Source organism: Pristiophorus japonicus, chromosome 1, assembly GCF_044704955.1.
Source record: "Pristiophorus japonicus isolate sPriJap1 chromosome 1, sPriJap1.hap1, whole genome shotgun sequence".
Taxonomy (NCBI): Eukaryota; Metazoa; Chordata; class Chondrichthyes; family Pristiophoridae; genus Pristiophorus; species Pristiophorus japonicus.
In genome coordinates, this window is record NC_091977.1 from 6,288,435 (window position 1) to 6,295,968 (window position 7,534).

Below are 7,534 nucleotides of genomic sequence, written 5' to 3' on the forward strand. Positions count from 1 at the left end.
TTTATTTGTCTCATTGTCAGCAGTACCAGAAATCAACAGCCCACTAGACTCCACGAGTTTGCATGGGGATACTTTGCACGGGGGAACTGTTTACTCCATTGTACTCAGCAAGGGCAGACATCGACGACGAGATCCAACACTGTCTCCAGTGCGCCAGTGCAGCCTTCGGCCGCCTGAGGAAAAGAGTGTTTGAAGACCAGGCCCTCAAAACTGTCACCAAGCTCATGGTCTACAGGGCTGTAGTAATACCTGCCCTCCTGTATGGCTCAGAGACAAGGACTATGTACAGTAAACACCTCAAGTCGCTGGAGAAATATCACCAACGATGTCTCCGCAAGATCCTACAAATCCCCTGGGAGGACAGATGCACCAACGTTAGCGTCCTCGACCAGGCCAACATCCCCAGCATCGAAGCACTGACCACACTTGATCAGCTCCGCTGGGCAGGCCACATTGTTCGCATGCCCGACACGAGACTCCCAAAGCAAGCGCTCTACTCGGAACTCCTACACGGCAAACGAGCCCCAGGTGGACAGAGGAAACGTTACAGGGACACCCTCAAAGCCTCCCTGATAAAGTGCGACATCCCCACCGACACCTGGGAGTCCCTGGCCAAAGACCGCCCTAAGTGGAGGAAGTGCATCCGGGAGGGCGCTGAGCACCTCGAGTCTCGTCGCCGAGAGCATGCAGAAACCAAGCGCAGGCAGCGGAAAGAGCGTGCGGCAAACCTGTCCCACCCACCCCTTCCCTCAACCACTGTCTGTCCCACCTGTGACAGGGACTGTGGTTCCCGTATTGGACTGTTCAGTCACCTGAGAACTCACTTTTAGAGTGGAAGCAAGTATTCCTCGATTCCGAGGGACTGCCTTTGATGATTATCTCATGGTCAGCATACGTCGGCAGTACCATAGCTCAACAGGCCGCTCGGCTCCATGACTTTGCATGGGGATACTTTGCACGGGGCATAGTTTGCACGGGGGAACTGTTTGCTCTGTTGTACTCAGTGCCCAAGTTGCCGTTAAAATAGCCTCAATTTAAAAAAAATACATTGCATCAGAGTTACCCTGCATCTGTTTCAGTTGAACCTGTAAATCAAATGCCCCCTTTAACAAAGGGAGGCACTAAAACTGACAAATAAACAAATTTACTTTTTACCACAAACTTAGATCAAATTAAAATGTGGTTGCCGGGGGTGATGATGCACTCCAGTCCCTCCGGCGCCCACCTCTCGCGGAAGGCCGCGAGCGTACCAGTGGACACCGCGTGCTCCATCTCCAAGGACACCCTGGGCTCAGATGTAACCGCGGAAGAGAGGCAGGCAGTCGGGCTGAACGACCCCCTCGACCGCCCGCTGCCTGGACCGGCTGATGGCCCCCTTGGCCGTGCCCAGGAGCAGTCCTACGAGGAGGCCCTCGGACCTACCCGCTCCCCTCCGCACAGGGTGCCCAAAGATCAGGAGTGTGGGACTGGAGTGCAGCCAGAATTTGAGGAGCAGCCCCTTCAAATATTGGAAGAGGGGCTGCAACCTCACACATTGCAACATAGACGTGGAACACGGACTCCTCCAGACCGCAGAAATTACAGGCGGCCTGGGAGTCCGTGAACCGACTCAACAACCTATTGCACGGGACTGCTCCGTGCAACACCCTCCGGCCAAGTCCTCAATAAATAAAGAGAGGACACCCGCGTAGAGAGCACTCCATTGCAGACTGGTGAATAAAACCCCTCCAATCCCATTACACTTCCACCATGGAGATTTAACCGGGGTCAGTAACTGAGCCCAACTTAGGTCTCCAGCTTTCCGGTGGGACGGAAATGCGCACATAATTTGAACGGGAACATAGTTTGCACGAGGGCGGGTATAGTTTGCATGGGGGGGTGGTATAGTGTGCACGGGGGGTATAGTGTGCACGGAGGGTATAGTGTGCACTGTGTAGGTATAGTGTGCAGTGTAGGTTTAGTGTGCACGGGGTGAGTATAGTGTGCACGGGGGGGGTAGAGTGTGCACGGGGGGGGTAGAGTGTGCACGGGGGGGGTAGAGTGTGCACGGGGGGGGTAGAGTGTGCACGGGGGGGGTAGAGTGTGCACGGGGGGGGTAGAGTGTGCACGGGGGGGGGGTAGAGTGTGCACGGGGAGGTAGAGTGTGCACGGGGGGGGGTAGAGTGTGCACGGGGGGCTATAATGTGCACGGTGGGGGGTATAGTGTGCACGGGGGGTATAGTGTGCATGGGGGGTATAGTGTGCATGGCGGGGTATAGTGTGCACTGTGTAGTTATAGTATAGTGTGCACGGGAGGGTATAGTGTGCACTGTGTAGGTATAGTATAGTGTGCACGGGGGGGTATAGTGTGCACTGTGTAGTTATAGTATAGTGTGCACGGGGGGGTATAGTGTGCACTGTGTAGGTATAGTATAGTGTGCACGGGGGGGTATAGTGTGCACTGTGTAGTTATAGTATAGTGTGCACGGGGGGGTATAGTGTGCACTGTGTAGGTATAGTATAGTGTGCACGGGGGGGTATAGTGTGCACTGTGTAGTTATAGTATAGTGTGCACGGGGGGGTGTAGTGTGCACTGTGTAGTTATAGTATAGTGTGCACGGGGGGGGTATAGTGTGCACTGTGTAGTTATAGTATAGTGTGCACTGTGTAGGTATAGTATAGTGTGCACGGGGGGTATAGTGTGCACGGGGGGTATAGTGTGCACGGGGGGGAGAGAGTGTGCACGGGGGGAGAGAGTGCACGGGGGGAAGAGAGTGTGCGCGGGGGGGTAGAGTGTGCACGGGGGGGGAGAGAGTGTGCACGGGGGGGGAGAGAGTGTGCACGGGGGGGGAGAGAGTGTGCACGGGGGGGAGAGAGTGTGCACGGGGGGGGAGAGAGTGTGCACGGGGGGGGAGAGAGTGTGCACGGGGGGGGAGAGAGTGTGCACGGGGGGGGAAGAGAGTGTGCACGGGGGGGTAGAGTGTGCGCGGGGGGGTAGAGTGTGCACGGGGGGGTAGAGTGTGCACGGGGGGGTAGAGTGTGCACAGGGGTGGGGGGAGAATGTGCACGGGGGGTATAGTGTGCACGGCGGGGTATAGTGTGCACGGGGGGTATAGTGTGCGTGGGGTATGGGGCGTATAGTATGCACGGGGGGTATAGTGTGCACGGGGTGTATAGTCTGCACGGGGGGTATAGTGTGCACGGGGGGTAAGTGTGCATGGGGTATGGGGCGTATAGTATGCACGGGGGGTATAGTGTGCATGTGGGGTATAGTGTGCATGGCGGGTATAGCCTGCACGGGTGGCTGGTTATAGTGTGCATAGGGCGGGTATAGTGTGCACGGGGGTATAGTGTATACGGGGGGGTGGGTATAGTGTGCACGGGGGGGTATAGTGTGCACGGGGGGTATAGTGTGCATGGGGTATGGGGCGTATAGAATGCATGGGGGGTATAGTGTGCACAGGGTATATAGTGTGCACGGGGGGGTATAGTGTGCGTGGGTATGGGGCGTATAGTGTGCATGGGGGGTATAGTGTGCACGGGGCGGTATAGTGTGCACGTGGGGTATTGTGTGCACGGGGGGTATAGTGTGCACGGGGCGTATTGTGTGCATGGGGGGTATAGTGTGCATGGGGGGTATAGTGTGCATGGGGGGTATAGTGTGCACGGGGCGTAGTGTGTGCATGGGGGTTATAGTGTGCACGGGGGATATGGTATGCACGGGTGATATGGTATGCACGGGTGATATGATATGCACGGGGGTATAGTGTGCACGGCGGGGTATAGTGTGCACGGGGTATAGTGTGCACGGGGGGTATAGTGTACGTGGGGTATGGGGCGTATAGTATGCATGGGGGGTTATAGTCTGCACGGGGTGTATAGTCTGCACGGGGGGCTGGTTATAGTGTGCATAGGGCGGGTATAGTGTGCACGGGGGGTATAGTGTGCACGGGGAGGGGAGGTATAGTGTACACGGGGGGGTGGGTATAGCGTGCACGGGGGGCTATAGTGTGCACGGGGGGGTATAGTGTGCACGGGGGGGGTAGAGTGTGCACGGGGGGGTAGAGTGTGCACGGGGGGCTATAATGTGCACGGTGGGGGGTATAGTGTGCACGGGGGGTATCGTGTGCATGGCGGGGTATAGTGTGCACGGGGGGGTATAGTGTGCACGGGGTGAATATAGTGTGCACGGGGGGGTGTAGTGTGCACTGTGTAGTTATAGTATAGTGTGCACGGGGGTGTATAGTGTGCACTGTGGAGGTATAGTCTAGTGTGCACGGGGTGAGTATAGTGTGCACGGGGTGAGTATAGTGTGCACGGGGGGGAGAGACTGTGCACGGGGGGGAGAGACTGTGCACGGGGGGGAGAGTGTGCACGGGGGGGAGAGAGTGTGCACGGGAGGGTAGAGTGTGCACGGGGGGAGAGTGTGCACGGGGTAAAATGTGCACGGTGGGGGGTATAGTGTGCACGGGGGGTATAGTGTGCATGAGGGGTTTCGTGTGCACTGGGGGCTGGTATAGTGTGCATTGGGCGGGTATAGTGTGCACGGAGGGTATAGTGTGCACGGAACGTAGTGTGCGCACGGGGGTTATAGTGCGCACGGGGGATATGGTATGCACGGGGGGTATAGTGTGCACGGGGGATATTGTGCGCATGGCGGGCGGGTATAGTGTGCACGGGAGGGTATAGTGTGCACATTGGGTATAGTGTGCACGGGGGGTGTAGTGTGCACGGGGCGTAGTGTGTGCATGGGGGGTATAGTGTGCACAGGGGATATGGTATGCACGGGGGGGTATAGTGTGCACGGGGGGGTATAGTGTGTACGGGGGGGTATAGTGTGCACGGGGCGTAGTGTGTGCACGGGGGGTAATAGTGTGAATGGGGGGGTATAGTGTGCACGGGGCGTAGTGTGTGCACGGGGGGTATAGTGTGCACGGGGGATATGGTATGCACGGGGGGTTATAGTGTGCACGGGGCGTAGTGTGTGCACGGGGCGTAGTGTGTGCACGGGAGGTATAGTGTGCACGGGGGGTATAGTGTGCACGGCGGGGTATAGTGTGCACGGGGTATAGTGTGCACGGGGGGTATAGTGTGCGTGGGGTATGGGGCGTATAGTATGCACGGGGGGTATAGTGTGCATGGGGTGTATAGTCTGCACGGGGGGTATAGTGTGCACGGGGGATAAGTGTGCATGGGGTATGGGGCGTATAGTGTGCATGTGGGGTATAGTGTGCACGGGGGGTATAGTGTGCACGGGGTATGGGGCGTATAGTATGCATGGGGGGTATAGTGTGCATGGGGTGTATAGTCTGCACGTGGGGTATTGTGTGCACGTGGGGTATTGTGTGCACGTGGGGTATTGTGTGCACGTGGGGTATTGTGTGCACGTGGGGTATTGTGTGCACGTGGGGTATAGTGTGCACGGGGGGTATAGTGTGCACGGGGGGTATAGTGTGCACGGGGGGTATAGTGTGCACGGGGGGTATAGTGTGCACGGGGCATAGTGTGTGCACGGGGGGGTATAGTGTGCACGGGGGGTATAGTGTGCACGGCGGGGTATAGTGTGCATGGGGTATAGTGTGCACGGGGGGTATAGTGTGCGTGGGGTATGGGGTGTATAGTATGCACGGTGGGTATAGTGTGCATGGGGTGTATAGTCTGCACGGGGGGTATAGTGTGCACGGGGGGTAAGTGTGCATGGGGTATGGGGCGTATAGTATGCACGGGGGGTATAGTGTGCATGTGGGGTATAGTGTGCATGGCGGGTATAGCCTGCACGGGTGGCTGGTTATAGTGTGCATAGGGCGGGTATAGTGTGCACGGGGGGTATAGTGTGCACGGGGAGGGGAGGTATAGTTTATACGGGGAGGTGGGTATAGTGTGCACGGGGGGGTATAGTGTGCACGGGGGGTATAGTGTGCATGGGGTATGGGGCGTATAGTATGCATGGGGGGTATAGTGTGCACGGGGTATATAGTGTGCACGGGGGGGTATAGTGTGTGTTGGGTATGGGGCGGTATAGTGTGCACGGGGGGTATTGTGCGCATGGGGGGCGGGTATTGTGTGCACGGGGGGTATTGTGTGCACGGGGGGTATAGTGTGCACGGGGCGTATTGTGTGCATGAGGGGTGTAGTGTGCATGGGGGGTATAGTGTGCACGGGGCGTATTGTGTGCAGGGGGGGGTATAGTGTGCACGTGGGGTATAGTGTGCACGTGGGGTATTGTGTGCACGTGGGGTATTGTGTGCACGTGGGGTATTGTGTGGACGTGGGGTATTGTGTGGACGTGGGGTATTGTGTGCACGGGGGGTATAGTGTGCACGGGGCGTAGTGTGTGCATGGGGGGTATAGTGTGCACGGGGGATATGGTATGCACAGGTGATATGGTATGCACGGGGGTATAGTGTGCACGGTGGGTATAGTGTGCACGGGGGGTATAGTGTGCGTGGGGTATGGGGCGTATAGTATGCATGGGGGGTTATAGTCTGCACGGGGTGTATAGTCTGCACGGGGGGCTGGTTATAGTGTGCATAGGGCGGGTATAGTGTGCACGGGGGGTATAGTGTGCACGGGGAGGGGAGGTATAGTGTACACGGGGGGGTGGGTATAGTCTGCATGGGGGGGTATAGTGTGCACGGGGGGGTATAGTGTGCACGGGGGGGTATAGTGTGCACGGGGGTGTATAGTGTGCACGGGGGGTATAGTGTCCACGGGGGGTATAGTGTGCACGGGGGCTATAGTGTGCATGGGGTTTGGGGCGTATAGTATGCATGGGGGGTATAGTGTGCGCGGGGTATATAGTGTGCACGGGGGGGTATAGTGTGCGTGGGGTATGGGGCGTATAGTGTGCACGGGGGGTATAGTGTGCACGGGGGGGTATAGTGTGCACGGGGCGTATTGTGTGCACGGGGGGTATAGTGTGCACGGGGTATATGGTATGCACGGGGGCTATAGTGTGCACGGGGGGAGTATTGCATGCACGGAGGGGGGGGGTACAGTGTGCATGGGGGGGTATAGTGTGCACGGGGGCTAGGTATATAATGTGCATGGGGGCGGGGTTTAGTGTGCACGGGGGGTTTAGTGTGCACGGGGTGGGTATAGTGTGCATGGGGGGTATAGTGTGCACGGGAGGTATAGTGTGCACCGTGAGCACGGGGGGGGATATAGTGTGCACGGGGGGGGGTGTATAACACGCACGGGGGTATCGTGTGCACAGAGGGGTATCGTGTGCACGGTGGGGTACAGTCTGCACGGGGGGTATAGTGTGCACGGGGGGTATAGTGTGCACGGGGGTAAGTGCATGGGGTATGGGGCGTATAGTATGCACGGGAGGGTATAGTGTGCATGTGGGGTATAGTGTGCACGGCGGGTATAGCCTGCACGGGGGGCTGGTTATGGTGTGCATAGGGCGGGTATAGTGTGCACGGGGGGGTATAGTGTGCACGGGGAGGCGATGGAATAGTGTACACGGGGGGGGTGGGTATAGTCTGCATGGGGGGTATAGTGTGCACGGGGGTGTATAGTGTGCACGGGGGTGTATAGTGTGCACGGGGGT